This window comes from Pleuronectes platessa, chromosome 3, assembly GCF_947347685.1.
Source record: "Pleuronectes platessa chromosome 3, fPlePla1.1, whole genome shotgun sequence".
NCBI lineage: Eukaryota > Metazoa > Chordata > Actinopteri > Pleuronectiformes > Pleuronectidae > Pleuronectes > Pleuronectes platessa.
The window spans coordinates 14,911,050-14,929,893 of NC_070628.1; the positions used below are offsets into that span (position 1 = coordinate 14,911,050).

General features: G+C 43.7%; 1 protein-coding gene across 1 annotated transcript in view; it reads left to right on the forward strand.

Annotated features, from left to right (window-relative positions):
- Positions 1 to 11,553: 11,553 nt before the first annotated feature.
- The window catches only part of ptprdb (protein tyrosine phosphatase receptor type Db), an 88,610-nt gene continuing 81,319 nt past the window's right edge, over positions 11,554 to 18,844 (forward strand). The window contains exon 1 of the mRNA XM_053419413.1: positions 11,554 to 11,690. The gene's annotated coding sequence lies outside the window, so the exon portion shown is untranslated. The remainder of the gene's footprint in view (positions 11,691 to 18,844) is intronic.

The window sequence follows — 18,844 nt, forward strand, 5'->3', positions numbered from 1 at the left end:
ATCTGTACCTCTTGTCCTTAAAGGGGCCCCTGCGCCAACATAACAGGGCAAATAGCCATTTTCTGCTCAGGTTCACACCTACAAGTCTGCAGTCGCCTATCATGGCATTATCCAACATTAATCTTAGCTACTATTGCTACATTTTAATAATAACATAAGGAAAAACACTAGTTTGTATTCTACTTTTCTTCCTCTTCTTTTCTCAACCTAAAGGCTTTGCATTATGAATATTTGTGATCAGCAGAGTGGTTTCAGTATATCCCTATGGGCACCTGGATGTGAGAACCAGTTAGTAATAGTAATTTGTCTGATATTTGTAAGTCATTTCATTCAAAAACTAAACGTTAACCCCATTGCATTAGTGGAGAAGCTAGGGGATCACTAAAGTCAGTGGGATTTATCCTCGATATAATTTCATGGCAATCCATCTAGTAGTTATTCAGATATTGCAGTCGTGACCAAAATAGTCGGATATTGCCATCCCCAGAGCCGTGCCACTGGCATGGCCTGAAAGAAATGTCTATCTTTATAACAGCAGCCACAGCACGGGCACTGTCACTTAAAAAAGGACAGAAATGACTGCGATGGCTGAGGACCTGTATTAAATGGAGGCAGATCACGTAAAGCTTCCACTGAGACTGACTTTGAAGGAACTTTTATTCTGACAGAAGGATTTGATGAGATTACCTAGCAGTGTGGCTCAACTTCTTGCCTACAAGCGGGAACAATGTGGGATGCTCCGGGAGATGCCATGTCCCACGAGAGATGACGAGGAAAAAAGCAGAAATGGAATACGGTCACCCTTTTATTTATTAAAGGTACACCCGAAATGAAAGTTAACATGTCACGCATTTTCTCAGTTTTATGTGCTGAGGTAATCAGGTTTCTAAGATCATTTCGATCAGGAGAGAATCAAGAAAGAAATGTATGGTGAACAGAGGAATAGACTAGTGTTTAGACCCCAGCAGGAAGTAGAGCACCATGAAAGCAGTCCCATGAATTAGGTGCTTTGGATATGAAGGAAGCTGACACTGGTGATGATGAGGAGCACAAAGATGGGGGAAATTAAAGTGTTTCTTATGAGGTCTGCAGTTTTGTGTGTTTTCTCCAATCTTTTTTTAACTGATGTCTATTTGTAACGTGATTTTAACATCACTTCGACCAGCCCCCCAAAAAAATCAATGTTATGTGAGGGTTGCTGCATTTTGCAGATGGATAATTCAAACCTGGTCAAAAGATTTGGGTTTTAGCCCTAAAACAATATTTTAAATTACTAACACTGCACAAACATATGAAAGCATGTGGATACATTACTTACAAAGTTTGCACAAAACGGGACTGACCTCAGTTTGTGTTTTTCCTTGGTGTCAAAAAGCAGTAAGAAAAATATGAGCATTGGTATTGAAAGATTTCCAATCACTGCCTATGAATTTGGCAGTTTTTTTTGTTGTTTTTTTTAACATTCCACCTAATTGTCATATTAGCTCTCTGCCTTCGCTGTGGTGCGATTAGCCTCCATAATGGCTCAGTGAGTTTAACTAACCCTGACCCATATCATAAAGCTGTGTGCGGTGAAAACGAAAGGGAACCAGTCACCTCTCCACCACACGCCTTGTTAATTTGAACAAATTTGCCAGTTGTTGAAAGCGGTGCGCTGCTGTGAATCAGAGCAGATAGAGGCCGTACACTGTGGGTTCTCCTAGCTGAAATGCAAAGCGGTATGCAATACGGCTGTCCTATAACGTTTCAAAATCTGTCCGCACACCGGCCACAGTGGGATCGAACACTGGTCTAACATGATGGAGTACCATTCATACGTTGACTGAGAGCCTCAATCTGTGGCCATCTGAGCTTCGGGCCTGCTGCGTCAGCCGTGTTTTTGGTCACCAGGCATATGTCAGCACCGTGATCCCATCTTCTCTACAACTGTCAAATATAATCATCAATCTCTCCTCCGCTTCCTTTTATATCCACTTTGCATATTTCTGTCTGGCCTCCTCAAACTCTCCCCCCTCCTCCTCTTCCTCCGCCTTCTCTACATTTCTCCGCTCTTCTTTCAGTACGCTCACATAACCAGTAATTTGCCAATCTCTCCCACTATTACACACACACGCACACACAGACACATGCAGAGGCATCCAGCCCGCAAGAGCTGCTGTGGTGTATAATGACAGATAATCGTGGGTTCGCGCTCGGCAGCAGGAACCAATCACAGTGACAGCCACTTCTCCGTGACCTGTGTGTGTGTTTGCATGAGTGTGTGAGGCACAGATCTTGCTGTCTGCCTTTGTTGCTCTGTGTATAGACGTAATTGCTAGTTGAGCGCGTACTGTATGTAACAGCTTTATGAAAATGATATCCCTGTCATTGTTTTATTTATGTTAACGTAAATAAGCTATTTACCTGCATTATAGACATATCAGCATGTGTGTGTGTGTGTGTGTGTGTGTGTGTGTGTGTGTGTGTGTTTGTGTGTGTGTGTGTGTGTGTGTGTGTTTGTTCATAGAATATGAATATCCAATCCTCTGCAAAATTGTACTGAATTATAATGTATGCATCTCTGCACACTGACATGTTTGTTTGGCTTATACACAGCACATTCAGACAGGATTATAAATTATGCTAAATCATTTCCTCATCAATGTGCATTCAATGACCTATAACGATGAAGCATAACATTTCTTGAAAAGAAATACAAATTAAATGTAATATGTGGTAGTATATATTTGATTTCATGTGGACGGCCACACAGCTGATGGTATAATGTCTCTCAGCTGACAATGCATAAAAGAGGAAAAAGTATACGAGGTCGGGAAAAACGTCTACAGAACCCACGGACAAGATCTGATCAAGGCTAAAAAAACTTTCTGCTGCACTGAAGATTCCCAAGACTAAACTGGACTCCATAATTTCTTAAATGGAAGAAATTTGGCAGGACCACGACTTTTTTGAAAACTGGCCGCCTGGCTAAACTGAACAATTAGGGGGGAGAAGGGCCTTAGTGAGAGGCAAACCAAGAATCCAGTGGTGGTTCAGGCTGATCTCCAAAGAGCCTGTGTGGAGATGGGAGAGACCATCAGGAGGACAGCAATCACTGCAGCACTCCTCTCCCACTGGGTTTCATATTGACTTTGTGGCCAGAATGAGGCTTCTCCTCGGTAAAAGACGTATGAAAACACCATAAGCTCTCCAAGACTGATAAATTTAATTCTCCGGTCTGATGAAACCAAGGTTGAACTCTTTGGCCTTAGTTCCAACTGTCATGTCTGAGAAAATGCTCATTAACTGCCAAATACTATCCCAAAGGTGAAGCCGGGTGGTAGGGAGACTAGTCAAGATTGAGGGATAGTTAAATGGATCAGTGATCAGATAGTCATAATGAAGACCTGGTCCAGAGTGTACAGGACCTCCAGGTCCAGAAAGTGGAGCCAATGTGGAAGTGACTCAAAAATGTATTCTCTCAAATTACCAACAGAGGGCGACTCCAGTGGCTGCAAAAGGAAGTCGGTTTCTTTAGAAGTCTATAAGAAAATGATTCTTCTTCTTCAGATAAACCGAATTTTCATATCTTCTTCAAAACCTCACGATGTTCATTTTGAACATTTAAAGTATTTTAAGTATGGTTGCATTTGGTGACATCACGGTAACCAATTGGGGACATCCCAATACGAATTAATGGTTTATCCAAGGCTCTTACTGGAACACAACCAAACATCTCTGGACAGACATGAGAATGGTTTTTCCACTGACAGAGAGGTCTGCCACACTATCCCCAAATTGAGGTGTGATAGTATGTGTGCCACAATTGCTGCCAAAGGTACTTTGAACTAAGTCCAGAGTAAAGTCTCGGAATACACTTTTGCAATTGGGGAAAAACAATCCCAAATTCGTTTTGTGCTTGAGTGTAGACTGATGATTAAAAAATATACACACTGTTCTATTAACATAACAACATATAAAAGGGTCTGCATAATTTGTGGATTCACTTTATAACCTAAAACAAATTCAAGTATTTTGTCCAAACAGCCTCCCAGTGTTTCTCATTTTACGTTAATGCACCCGTCTGGAGCAGCCGCAGCTCTGCACAATGCAGCCCCACCACGCTTCACTAATGCGTGAGCTGCTTAGCTTGTCATTCGTCACTCATTTTGATGGAGTCAGCAGCCACTGCTTAATGATCTGTCTACTCGCCATTTGCGTAGAACCTGTTGACTCCATCTGCTCCGACCTCTTCACAAAAACGATTTTTCTTTTTACGGAAATAATCGTGATTTTGGATGAATCAGCCTCAGTAATACAAGCATAGAGCAATTGAAAGGTGTCTGCCTTTTTTGCTCATTCATTCCTCGCTGCTGTATTCCATCTCTTTCTCTCTCTCTCCGGAACTTCCTCTCCTCCGCTGTGTTCTTACCCCTCTCTTCTCCCTCTCCCTTCCTGTTTGTGCAGATTCTCATTTCCGCTCTTTCGATAGTAGGGAGCTCATCCAATCCATGTACACAGACTGAATGAGATCCTATGTGCGTGTGTGATGTGTGCGCGCAGCTTTGACTTTTTTGTAAATATGATGCTAATGCACAGTACGGTAAAAAAATAGAAACGCACGTGTGGAGGAGGGGTTGTGTACTTCATCACACCGGCTCGCTCAATATTCCCAAATGCAATTTCCTCGATGTGAAAGGAGCAGAGTGGATGTTCATCATTGTACCCCGCCTTATTGCTCCATAAAAGCTGCTTTAGGAATACGAGGCTGTTCCCCATCGTGCTGCTATTTTAACTGTCACTGCCTGATTTCTGACTCTGCACATACACACACACAACAAACACGGATACAAACACACACACACACACACACACACACACACACACACACACACACACACACTCTGCAGAGACGTACCTTCCAGTCTTTTGTGGCACACAACGGATTTGTCTCCTGTGCATGATTAAAGCGAACAACACTGCATGTTCCCCCGTCTCTTTGCAATGCTGCCTAACATACTAAGCCTATAACATATAATTCAGCCCGGGCCGAGCTCATCTGTATTGTGCTTATGAAAATCAATGCCGTCGATGGAGATTTTTTTACAGTTATATATAGATGCAAAACACATTTCTGCTCCGATTCCGGTAAATTGATCAATTGAAATTCCCGATTGCTCAGAATTTCCTTTTCAGGAGGCTTTTCATTGTCGCAGCCTAATCCACATGTTAACAAGGGGAGCCAGAGAGACTCAATCAGTGCTCTTTACCACCTGAATAGAAAAGAAGAAAGGAAAGGTTACATGTAGAGTTAATTTATACCATTAAATTGCTGTTATCCAAGTATATCCCTGTGATTACAGATAATGCTGTAGCTTTAATATGCATGGAGTTATAACCACCCAGCCAGCAGCCTTTCCCCTTACACCCCTGCTTGTGCTCTCATTGTTAGCTGCATTTGCTCTCCCTTTATGAAATGATGGTTGTAATTGCCCAGGTGCAACTATAGGGAAGCTGCCATCTGTAATACCAGCCAAGCCACTAATAGTGAGCAGCCTCATATGTCTGGGTATGAAAAAAAAAAAAAAAAAATCACTGGAGAGTCGGTGCCTGAAGGAATGAGGAGATAATGACAGGGTGTGTGTAGACGGAGGTGTGCAGAGTCACATTTACAAAGCGCTGTTCCATATGAGAGGAAGGAAGTGTATCTATTGTAAAGTCATCAATCTTTGAAGCTTTGAGAATGTTATTTTTTGTGGACACGTGCACGGTGGGGGGGGGGTGTTAGGGTCAAGAGTCTGTTGGAGAAGCGGGTGGGGTGGGGCGGAGGGGTCAAGTGTATGATTGGGGTGTTCTTTGTCAGTTATTAAGGCAAGTGTGTGTGTGTGTGTCGGTGGGTGGGTGGGTGTGTGGGTGGGTGTGTGTGTGTGTCGGTGGGTGGGTGTGTGTGTGTGTGTCGGTGGGTGGGTGTGTGGGTGAGTGTGTGTCTTGTCGGTGGAGCTGTGGCTCTCTATGATGCTGAGATCAGAGGCAATTATTGAAATGTCATGGCTTTTAATAGGCTGCTGCTCCACACGCTGCTCATCAGTCATGAGATTTTCAAGGTGATGAAACTAGAACCCGTTTTCTCAGTCGCTGTGTTTTCAAATGTTTCCCTTTCACATTATCATATTAAGGTAAATGGTCGGTAGCCCAGTAACACACACATTCACACAGTGCATCAGTGTGCAGCACTCTCTCTCTCTCACACATCACTCAGACTGCAGGCACAGACGTCAGGGGAAATTAGGGATACAGACACTTTGGCACGCAAAGTGGGGAAGACTGGGATCAAACCACCGACGTTCTGGTTAGTGGAGGACCCGCACTACTTCCTACGTCCACAGCCACCCAATTACTCATCTATAGGCTAGCCCACTACGCTCTACACACAGTGGAATCTATTCTCTATCATGTCAGGCAAGGGTGTGTTGAAAATCTGCAAATAATTGTTTTTAAAGAATTACTCCTCACTCTCATTTATTCTGTTCATAATATAAGATAATACCATATATAATATATACTTGAATGTAGAAATCTATGTTTCCTATAACAAAATGTATGTTTATTATTTTTTTTATTTTAATAGTCTTTATTTATTTATCAACTAATGTTTTCAGCTCTGATGTATTTTTGTCATATATTTGACACTGCTCACGTTTATAATATTCATAATATATTGAATATGATCACATTTTGAGATTAGAACTGGTGATATCGTTTCATGATTATTGATTATTAATGCTTATCAATATTCTGTCAATTGACCAATGCATTTATCAAATAATACTTTGGCAGACTCGGCCTTTCTGTGTGTAGCAGCTGGCGGACACGTTTGTTAAGAAACGCTCCTGACTGACAGCAGTGGCTTGTCTTGAAATGTCCTGTCTGAGCTGTCAGACGTGTCAAAGGTGTAAAAGTAATAAAACTAATGATGGTTTTCCTGCTGTTCCCCTTCAAGGCTCGAGCACTGAGCATGCTGACTCCCTGTCATGGCCCTGCTGGTAGCCACCGAACTTTAATGGAGCCATCGTTAATGTTATTGGCTGCACTCGTGTTTTCTCCTTGTTACGATGAGTCACGCTTTGTGCTGTACAGGAGAGGTCCACTGTCACACCGGTAATGGTCAGTGCAAGATCGACAGCACAGTGGAAAACTATTTCCCCCCCATTAGTCCATTGTTGTGCCCACAGTGTGTAAACAAGCTGTAACTGTTCCTGTGAAAAGTTCGCCAGTTCCTCCACCGTGACCATGAGGCCAAAGTTGACCTGTGATACCCGAAAACTTTTAGACCCATAGAAATGAGAAAACTGACAAAGATGCTTTTTCTTTCACTAACATCTGCCGGCCACGTAAACCTAAATCATTGACCCTCAAGATATTTGCATTCCAAACGTTTCCAGCAATGTCCAAACCCGGAGAAATCCCCAATTTATTTAAGGAAAAGGAACATTTTATTTTTAGGTCGCCTTTTAAGTGCATCATATCTGCTTTTCCCGTGACCTCGCCCATCTCTGCAGTAACCTCAGGAGTGAACTTCATATGGCAAAGGAAAAGAACACTGCTAGCCAGTTAGCTGTCACTCATAAGGGATCATGCTCAGTAATTGCCATTTGCTGCTTACATAAATACGACTTTAATACATTTAGAACATGACTTGAATCAGGTAGATCTTCATCGGCAATCATGGTTAAAACAACTCCTGTGATCCCACGCTATTGTTTGGAATGATAGACCCCTTGTGGCCAAAGTTACATATTGTATATCTAAATTTATATTGTGTATCTTCCCGGTTCTGTTGTTCTCCACATATAGTTATTTTTTTCACCTGATCACTTTCCTTAACTACTCACTTCCAAGCGTTCTCCTCCCCACTTCTCTGAGTGTGGCGTATGGTGCAACTGTGCAGCAGAGGGGAGGGGATGGAGGACATGTTCAGGTGATTAATGAAACAGGATTAAGAGCCAGTGACAGAGGAGGCAGCAGAAGGACATGTGACTGTGTGTTTGTGCAACATCGTGCGGAGGAAGGGTGGCAGTGGAGATGAAAGTGAGTTTTGCAGGATTCATTTTTTACCAGCATCGCTCTCTGGGAACTATATCGTTTATATATAAGATGCTCTGACACTTTTTTATATGCAAGCGAGGAAAAAAGAAAATTTGCAGTCTGTGTAATCTGGTTGAAAATGCGTGCACATAAAAAAAAATCTGTGACTTATTGCTCAAGTCACCGGCAGTGAGAGAACTTTGTGTTGAGCTCGTGTAGCTACTGCAGACAAAGAGAGAGAGGCGCAGGAAAGGCAGCGTTCATGCATGACTTAAAAAACATTGAAAACTGATAAATGAGTTGGTCGACTGTATGCCTGCAGGGAGCGTGTGAACCTGGGTGAACATGTCTGTGGAGAGTCTCGTGTTTTCACATACAGGGGGCATCCATCCATGCACACACACACACACACACACACACACACACACACACACACAGACACGCACACATACACACACACACACAACATGAATATTGAACCCATATAACCATACATCCTTATCAGAGGATCACTTGAATATTTAATCCAGAGCTGACAGATAGTAATGTAGATACATTTTGACACTGAGGGGGCACCGGGGTGTGAAGCAACAAAACATATGCAGCACAATTTGCAACGTAGGACCTATTTTATTAAGAGTCATACATCCTCTAGGTTGACAGAGCATGCTTGCAGTTGGGTGCATGTGCAATGTGCAAATGTGTGCCCAGTGTGGTGCTATATGTCGTGAGGCTAATCAAATACAGCTCGAGATTCGAGTCAAGTTATCTCAATAGAAAGCCCCTTGTGTCTGCTGTGCTGAGTTATTCTGCTTTGAGTGTCTGTGTGTGCCGATGAAAGCGGGCACAACTCTACCCTCTGTCCCTGTTGTGTGTGTGTGTGTGTGTGTGTATGTGTGTGTGTGTCTTATCTATCATGTGTGTGTCCCTTGCCTGAGGTTGTGTTTCCTTTGCAGCCACTGAGCTGAGGAGTTTCTGCAAAAAAACGCACGTTTATGTTCCTCCATCTCATCTCATTTACTTTGCGCTGATGAGAATCTGCTGCACCACTGACTGGGCTCTAGGTCAGCACGCCCTAATAAGTGTGTGGGTGTGTGTGTGCGTGTGTGTGTGTGTGTGTGTGTATCTGCGTGTAAGCAGTGTGCTCAAAGACTGAAGTCCATCCTCCCTTTTCAACCTCTTTTGGAGTCTTTGTCTTTTTGTCAAAACAATGATAGAACTTATAAAAAGTTGTTGACCTTCCATTGTGCAATGGGCAAACATCATAGCATTACATGTTTCACATGTAAGACATCTAAGTCCAGTTTCTTGCCAGCTACATCTGACACATCTACCTGGTCACAGCCCAGCTCGTATATACCTGAAAGGCAGACAGGAGCAGGGTGACAGGGAAAAGGGGCGGGGGTCGTCCCAACCTGCATTGGACACTTTTATTGGATGCATCAAGTTTCGACAAAATCCATGCAGTAGAATTACACTCAATTTGCAGTAGAAGTAAAATCACTCACCTGCCAAATCACGTTGGTGCCGAAGCCCTTTGAAATTGTCCCATGTGGGTGGATCTTTGACTTTATTTTAATGCTCATCAAACCACTGCCGGTGCTGTAAACGCTGGTTTAAGTGGGAAACCATTCTCACATCCATTCTGCTGAAAAGTGATTTTCAAAATGTCCTAACTCTATGAAATACTGGGGCGATATCCAAGTTTATCAAGGAGCGGCTCCTCATTCAAGATCAACTCCATTTGTGTCCACGGAGCGTTGGTGCCTGTTATAAATCCCCGTGACTGATCTCTACCTCCAAATATCCTACAGCTTCATAGACAGGTTTTATCCAGTAGTTAGTTCTAATTTTCATTAAAATATCTCATTGACAATAAAAAAAAGAAATTAATTTGCAGACATTAAAATAGATAATTTTTTATCAATTAAAATTAATTTAGGCAGAACCAGGTTTGGGGGGGGGGGGGGGGATATTAGCCCCATTATCCCCAGCTGATATCTGCCCCTCTCTTAATCACTTACTACCAATGTTAACGATATAAAAATATGAATTAAGACTTTTTTCTTTTCTCAGCTTTTTTTGAAGTACAGATAAGTGCTTTACCAAGAAATAATTTTCAAAATATATTCCATGATATTGTCATTGCTCCAAGCTACAGAGCTAACAGTTATAAAGGCAAGGACAGTTTAATATAGCACATTTCTCCAACAAGGCAATTCAGAGTGTTTTACATAGAATATAAAAGGCATCATGACAGATTGTAAAATGTTGCAACATTAGATAATACAGAAAAGAAGAAGAAGAAGAAGAATAAAAATAAGGTTAGGGAGGAGGAGGAAGACGATGACTGAAAACAACAATTAAGTCTTTGTGTGTATATTCTGTTAGTTTGTATGCCATTTTAGTTGTGTAATTAATTTATATCATTCTGAATTATTTTGTTTCTTAACATCAGGAAGAATATATAAGATATTTGGTCAACTTCTATAACTGAGTGAAACGTGGAGTTAATCCCTTTGTCCAGTCATAAAGTGAGAACATTTTTAATCTATTTGTTATGTTAAAGAATTAAAATAGGAAATTTATTAAAAGCGTCACTTTAAGAATATAAATTAAATAAATAAAATATCAAATAGACGAGTGAAGATATCAGGGCAGTGTATAAGAAATCCGTAAGTATTTGATTTAATTAAAGGGAGCGGCAAACAGGAAACTTTTTCAGCAGTGATTTAAAAGTGCTCTGAGAGCTCGCTTCACAAATGTGAAGCATAGAAACGGAACTCTATTTCTCCATATTGACTTCTGACTGCAAGGGGACAGAAAGCAGGCCTGATCCAGAAGGGTCTGAATGCATCGTTCAGGAAATCAGAAATATATGATTTATAATTCACTTCTATGACTTTAAAGTGCACCTTATTGAATCAGCAGTTGATGGAAGGAGGTGTGCAGCTGAACAACATTTAATGAGATATAGATTATATACACATGATGTTTGAACCTTGCACTCGGTTCCTCTGCACCCCTGCTGCTGTCACACAATGAACCCCAGTGAAGTCAACATGTGACCGCCTGGCTGGAGGTTGACAGTGCGTGCAGGGGCTCCAAGTCGAGCACAGTTTCCGCTCTTCGTACATCGGGACAGTTTCATCTCTTGCCGGGCAAGGAGGAGAGGAACGGGAGGCGGTGAAGCCGGAGGCGCTCGGGAGTCTCTTGTACGTCTCTCCGCGCCACATCAAGGACTCCCCCGAAACAACCGTCGCGGGGATTACGCGCTTGAAAACCAGCCCCGAACTTCACTCCAGCCGCCACGTCGAGGGTGAGGAGGAGGAGGAGGGGGGGGGATTGAACAGCCACCTTACCGAGCTGTGCACTCACCGGGGAGGGAATTACTGGAGCGAGAGAGAGAGAGAAAGAGAGGGAGAGAGAGAGAGAGAGAAAGAGGAGGGGGAGCACACACAGAGAGAGAGAGAGAGAGAGAGAGAGAGGCGCGCGGTGCTGGATTATTTGGGCAGAGCGGCTGCAGCCACGGTGGATGTTACGCAGACACACGACGGAGCTTCCATCTATTCACACCGCGAGTTGTTTTTATTTCCACCGGCTGCGCAGCGCGGGGAGCTGATATGGTGAGTGTGTTGTCGTGTTTGCGCGATCTAGTGGGTGTGTGTGTTTGTGGGGGGCGGGGGTGGTGTGTCTGTGAGGGTGTGCGTGTTTGTGTGTTGTTGACATGCACATCAGAGCGTCAACTTCTCATGACAACCTCTCCCCATCCTTCAACGGCGCCGATCCGACGTGTGTGTGTGTGTGTGTGTGTATGTGTATGTGTGGGTGTGCATATGTTTGCTGGAGGACATCAAACATATGACTGACACCAAATGATCTCTCCCTTCCCAGCATGAGCAGTGTGGTGGTATCCCACTTGTTTTACTGGTGTTTCAGCTCCAGTTTTAAATGGAAAACCACTGTCGTATTTGTGTCATGTTGAAGCCAGTTCATATTGATCTCTAACTAACATCACCTGATCAGGGATCATTCTTGGACTCTGTAGGTCCTGGCTGGTATCCACACAGCTTGTTTCCTTCACATCCTGTGGTACCACACATTTTTTTGTTTTTAACCCAGAGTAAATACATTTTTATTTCAATGCGTCGCACTTGTCAAATTTACTATGAGATGATTAGAGCTCCTCTCGCCTCAGGGCTGCTCATAAAATGAGTTTCTTCTTCATGCTGATGGGAGATTAAGGAGGCTGTGAACGCTCAGTGAGCACTGAGGTTTGATGCCCCCCCCCCCCCCCCCCCCCCCCCTCAAAACATGCTCAGAGGTATTTTCTCACGGCCCGAGCCACGCCATCGGCTAAAGAGCTGACCGGCTGGACATTTAATGGCGAAGCCTGTGCATGCAGACACAAAGCTGTAATAGCTGTTAATGGCTACCAGTTAAATAAACTGCCCCCCCCCCTCCCCCCTCCCTTTTGAGTGGGCTTCTTGGGAATTTATGTAAAAGTGCATGAACACTTTAGACTCAAATAGGCTACAGTGGATTATAGGGGGTGAATTCCTGTCTGTGGATTTCACTCCACCAGCTTGTAACTGATCCATTCAGACACAAGTTAAAGACTAGTTCTCTGAAGCACATCCTCCACCTTCACCTGAGAAAACGTTGATTGTCTTCAGTTTAGCTTTGCTGTTATTTTGATCCCTGCTGACACACAGCATTTATGTTTCTGTTCGTGCCACTGCTATAACTCAATGACTCTAATGTGCTGAAGATTGTGCGTGTGTGTGTGTGTCTGTGTCTGTGTGTGTTTGACAGGAGTCAGCAGTCCTGCTCAAACATTGTCAGCATTACAGACCTCGCTGGCTCACAAATCAATCACTCGAGTACTTGTACAGGCAATTAGGCTCCAGTGTGTGAGAGCGAGACGTATACATATACATACACGGGGAACACTAATCAGACACTGGATTCAATGTTGTGACAGATCTGTGTACTTTTGACTAAGTCAAGACATGAAGCGATGGAAAATAATTGAAACTACAAACAATTTCTCACTGTTTAAAGTGGCCTTGATTGCCTTATTATTATTATTCTTATTACTAAAATAAGTTAAAATTACTGAGGTTTCAGAATTAACCCTACAAATTTCCGCCACCAATCAGCCACACATTGAATCCCCTTCAGTTACCATTGTTATGTATGTATAGTTATATAAGAGTGAGGGGTTCCTTCATGCGTTTGCCTGAGCTCATATGTGCAGTTTATAAATACACTTTGTCTGCTAAGTGCCTTAATCCATATTAAGTGTTGCTATGAAAATCATGACATCTACCTTAACGGCTAAATAACTGATACATGAACATGCTATTTAACGACTGTGTGGCTCAGGGGGTCGAGCGGGTCGTCCTCTAACCAGAGGGTAGTTCGACGCCAGTTTCCCCCTGTTCCACATGTGGAAGTGTCCAAGAAACTGAACCCCAACCCTCGCAGGAAAAAAGTGCTGCCTATAGATTAACTGTGTGAATGTGTGAGTGGCAAAAACCTGAACTGTGCGCTAACGTCATCAAGACGAGCAAATTGCTATATGATTACCATTCAAACAAGTGAGGGTGATTATTCTCTTACAGATAAGGTGAACTGATTGTGAACAAAATAAGTATATAGTTGAAAAAAAAATTTAAACCGACTCTGCTGAACTCTGTGGATATGTTTAGGCTCATTAGTGGACTGCAACGTGTTTTACGACCACAGCCTGCTGCTCTGAGTTCAGAGGCTCCTTGTCAAATGCCAGTCAGTGGAAGGACAAGTGCTTTACCCAGCTGATCTGTGCGCATGTGTGTGTGTGTGTGTATGTGTTTGTGTCTTGTTTGTGTGTGTGTGTGTGTGTGTGTGTGTGTGTGCGGGCCACTGCAGCTGTTCCTCCTCTCAGAGAGACTAAGTTCCTCAAGATGTGATGGATGCCACTGTCTGCAGAGCCAGCTGTGTGTGTGTGTGTGTGTGTGTGTGTGTGTGTGTGTGTGAGTGTGTGTGTGTAAGTGTGTGTGTGCATTACATGTTTGTCAGCGCATTTCTGCACTCCTGTGTGCCCAAGTGCGTATTGCCCTGCAAGCGCATGTTTCCATATGTATATATACATGTGGTGAATGTCCTTGTCATTGGCCCGAGGGCTGGGTCAGGTTAGCGGGAGGTGAGTTTAAGGTCACGGATGTTATGAGTTGGGCTGGTAATTATAGTCCCTGGGCTTCTGGTTCCCACAGATCAGGCCAACGCAGTTTAAAGCAGGTCAACAGAGCCACATCACTTCCCCGGGTCAACATGTCCTGCTGCAAGCAAAGAGCCACGCAGGCTGAGAAAAGAACAGAGCAAAATAGAAAAGACAAGTTCTCCTTTTTTTTATTTTATATCTGACATCAGGTTTATTTGTTGCGTGATCATTCAGAGGAGCGAGCAGATAATCACATGTTTCATCCACTGTGTTGGCTGTGATGTAAGGGCTGCTGCTCAAGGATCACAGTGTGTACGTACAGGTTTTTCAAAGAGGCTATTTCGAGAGACAGACTTGTGGTGGGAACAGGCTGTAACAGCCAGAGTGGGCAGGCGGGAGGCTCGGGCTCCAGCTCCAGTTAGTCAGCATCCAGCTGCGTGGCCGCTCACAGGAAAAGTGATGGGACACGGAGCCGAGAGCCGTGGAGGAGGTGGACGAGCAGCTGAGAGGAGTGGAGGAGGCACAGCACCGCTATTGATTTACCTGACAGTCGGAGGAGGGGGGGCTTCCAATCTATCTCGGCTCCCCCCGATCATCTGTCCATTGCCGCTCCCGCGTCGCTGCCTTCCCTGCGTTTTATCTCGGTCAAACTTTAAGATTGCACTAACTTTCCTCATACGTCTCCAGCATCAGGGCCTGTTATGAGTAACATGCATTCCTGTCATGTCGGATTGGTCTTTTTTGACATATCATCCCTTTCTCTGACCTTCTCTGCTTTCATCCATCCATCCATCCAGTAACCTCACCTACTGGCTGTGAAGTGGTCATTAATAGCAAAGATGTATTCACCTCTGGAGAGGAGCATATGGTGCGATATTAAAAATTTAACTTAAGACTGTCCTCCCTTCATCTGTTCTCCACTCAGGCAGGTTTATCTCTCTGTCTATGTAGCTCACTCTCTCTCTCTTCTCTTTTGCTTTCTGTCTTCTCTTTAGTCCGTAAAAGTTGTTTTCCTCTTGTGTTATTTTGATTTTGATTTTTTAACAACGTGTTGTCGTGGCAAGTACATAGCAGGCAAACATTTTTGTTGCTCAAGGCCTTGTTCTGTTCACTGCTCAATAACAGAGACGCACTGGCATCAGATTTCCATATTTATTACATGGTTCTGTGCGTGTGTGTGTGTGTGTGTGTGTGTGTGTGTGTGTGTTTGTGTGCACATGTGTGTGTTTGTGTTTGATCTTTGAGAGATGAGACATAAGATACGGCATATAAGGAACAAGAAACAGACAAAATATAGAATAGACAGAAAGACAATGACAGTGTATGTGGTTTGGGCGACCCCACACACACACACACACACACACACACACACACACACACACACACACACACACACACACACACACACACACACCCTCCTCTTCATGTTCCAATCAGACGGAGACACTCGGTAAGGAGCAAGGCACAACCACAACACTTCTTTATTCCGACCACACTTACACACAAACTCACAAACAGACAGATAAACTATCTGAGCCAAACAGTCAAGGCTGAAGTGTCTCCCTCCTCTCCCCCCTCTCCCCCCTCTTCCCCCTCTCTCCTCCTCTTCCTCGCAGTTATTGTCCCCGTCTTTTTCTTCCTCTCCTCCTCCGTTATTCTCCTCTTCAATTATTCTCTTCTCTTTTTTTCTCTCCCCAGTGCTCCGCTCCCTCTCCTCTCCCTCGCCGTCTATCGGCGTGGCACACACGATAGTTTGACATAGCCGACTGGTGCCAGACCACAAAGCCTTATTTTCCCCTCTGCAGTTCTTTCTTCCGCTGTCTCTTTCTCTCCCTCTATCTGCCTCTCCCCACCTCACCTCCTCCTCCTCCTCCTCCCCCTCCTCCTCCTCCTTACAACTACACAGTTTAATCTGCAGCGGGGGCTTAGTGGCACGACTGCAGGACTTCCACATCACTTCTTTCTCTCCGCCAGAGGATTTGCGGCTGTCTGCCGCCGCGCTCCTTTTGGCCCTCAAAGGTCCCCATGTCCTCTCCGTCCTAAAGCTATTTACTCATTTTAATATTTACATATTTTAATTTCCTCTAGTTTTAGTTTTATGGATTTTCTATCCCCCTTTTATGTCCTCTTTCATCGTCTCTCCCTTCTTTATACAGTGGTTCCTGCAGTGTGACAAGTGTTTGACTTATATCTTATTATTCCCTTCTTTAATCACCGTCCCATCGACACAGACCTGTCAGTCTGTCGATGTCTGTGAAATGGTTGTCATGAGTTGCTTTCTTTTCTGCAGCGTATATAGATAAAGCGATATCAGCCAGAGTTTGCTCCAGTTCTTGGAACATAGAATATTTAACGTTATTCACTTGAAATGGCAGTCACCCAAACCTTTGTTTTTTCTTTCGTCTTTTTCTTTTTCTTCTGGCAAAGTCTTTGGCGGCAGGCGGTCACCGCTGTGGTATTTTCCCAGAGATAACTTGTCAGTCCCAGAGCATGGGAAGCTAGTTTCCTCTAATGTTCTCTTAAATGATGTTCCGTAGGTGCCACTCGTTTCTTTATTCAGCTGCTCATGCTCACTTTTTCTAACCGCTTTCGCTGGTCCAGGAAAAACTTCATGTGCCCGCTGAGTTTACTTTTCTTCCTTTTGAAAGAGTTCCCTGCCTCCCAGTGTTAAGTACAATAAATATAAAAGCTTTTATGAGAACCCAGTACGAAGCGCCATTGTGTTATATCAATCAGCGATGGAGTAGCAAACTGGGCATTTATATGAGCGTTTTCCTGAATGAATACTTCAGGCGATGCGAGGAATTTTCCATTCCATTATAGGAGCTGAGAGTGTTTGCTCTGGATCCTCTGGAGGAGTCTCTACCTCCGCTGTCTCTGCCACGGCTGAGCTTCAGTCCTTGGCCCAGTCTCACAACCCCTCCATTCACAAACAACAGCAGCCAAGCAGGATGCCTCAAAATGGCTCCCACCAATCACCCACTGCACGTTAATTCTATTAGTGTCTCCCTCAGCTCCTAATTTGTCTGCCTGTCCGGGATTAGCCCTCACACCACTGTGTGTGTGTCAGTAGATTTGTAATTAATAACTTTGATTGTCTTTTTTTTTTGTTTTATTTTTGCCAATTGAATCAGGATAAGACCGCCGAGCCCAGCCATTTCTTTTGTTCCTGCTTTTATCCTCCATCCTGTTGTCGTCGGTTTCCGCTCTCCTTCTCTCTTGGGGGGGCTGAGAGTCCGACACAAATCCCATTTCTTGTTGTTCGTGTTCAGGAATTATGTTCTGCCTCCCCATCTCCCTCAGACTCCCTAAGGCACCTGGGATTAAATGATGTGTGGTGTGTGTGTGTGTGTGTGTGCGCGCGCACATGTGTGTGTGTGTGCAGCCTGTACTGTTAGTCATGATTGTCTAGGGGGCTTTTCTGTGTGTAGCGATCAGAGTAAAGACTGACCTCCGATAAGGTTTAAAAGTCTACAGGATGTGAGTATCCCCGCGCCATGTGGTCTGTATGAGTGTGCAGTAGTGTGTGGGCGGCTGCATCCCTGTGCAGGTGCATGTGTGTGTACGATGAATAATCTCTTTACCTCACCAAACATTCTAAATTACTAGACATTCTGTTCTCAGAGGACATAATGCCACAGGCTTGAATGCAAATACAAGCGTGACCTGAAATGTCCTACTGTATCCGGTGGATTAGAGTATACTTCATTTATTTGCTCATGAGAATGCACACGAATGCATGTTAAGAGTTTATATTGCATATTGCATGACCATTTCGCAGCCGTTTACCTTTTTATATTTCCTGGAAAAACTGAAGTTTATTCATCCCTACAGGGTAAATTGGTTATGATGTCACGGTCAGTCAATATAATAAACATAATGGAAAACTAATATCATAGGATATGGCAAAGCACGAGATAAAAACATACCGACCCAGTCTCTGCATAATTATCCTGTGCCAGTCCTTCAGCTTAAATGTGCACCGCAAAATAATTTCCTGTCCTCTTAAATGTATCCCAAACCCCCCGACTCAGCATTCCCTAACCATATACTCCAATCCTGGATAGGCTTTAGACACAGGAAGTGCCTGAGCAGCTCTCTCAATATCTCAATATTAAATTAGACCCGTCATTCAATACATCCCCCTGGTGTGGAGATTGGCATCGTCTTCCCTCTGCATCCTCTGACTCTCCCCGGCCAAAGCAAAGAGACACCTAACCAACTGCCAGTCTCCCCTGTGCCTCTCATAAGAAGCTCCTGTAATACATTTATTGAAAATAACAAGGTTGTGTTCTAGGGTTACAGACAGGGGCTGTGCTGCTGTCTCGGCTTGAACATCAATAATGTTTTTTTCTTTTTTTCTGCTTTATTAGAGACAGGAAAGGCTGGGGGGAGAGGGGGGGGGGGACACAATACGGATTTAGCAAACTAGAGCGCATTATTTGTAAATTAAGAGAGAAAGAATTTCCATCTCTTTATGTTACTTTTTTTAAATCCCCCATACACTTAGCTTTTAATTAATACACTACACAACTCCTGCCTTTGTGCGAGATATTTTAGGGGACACAAAGCCGA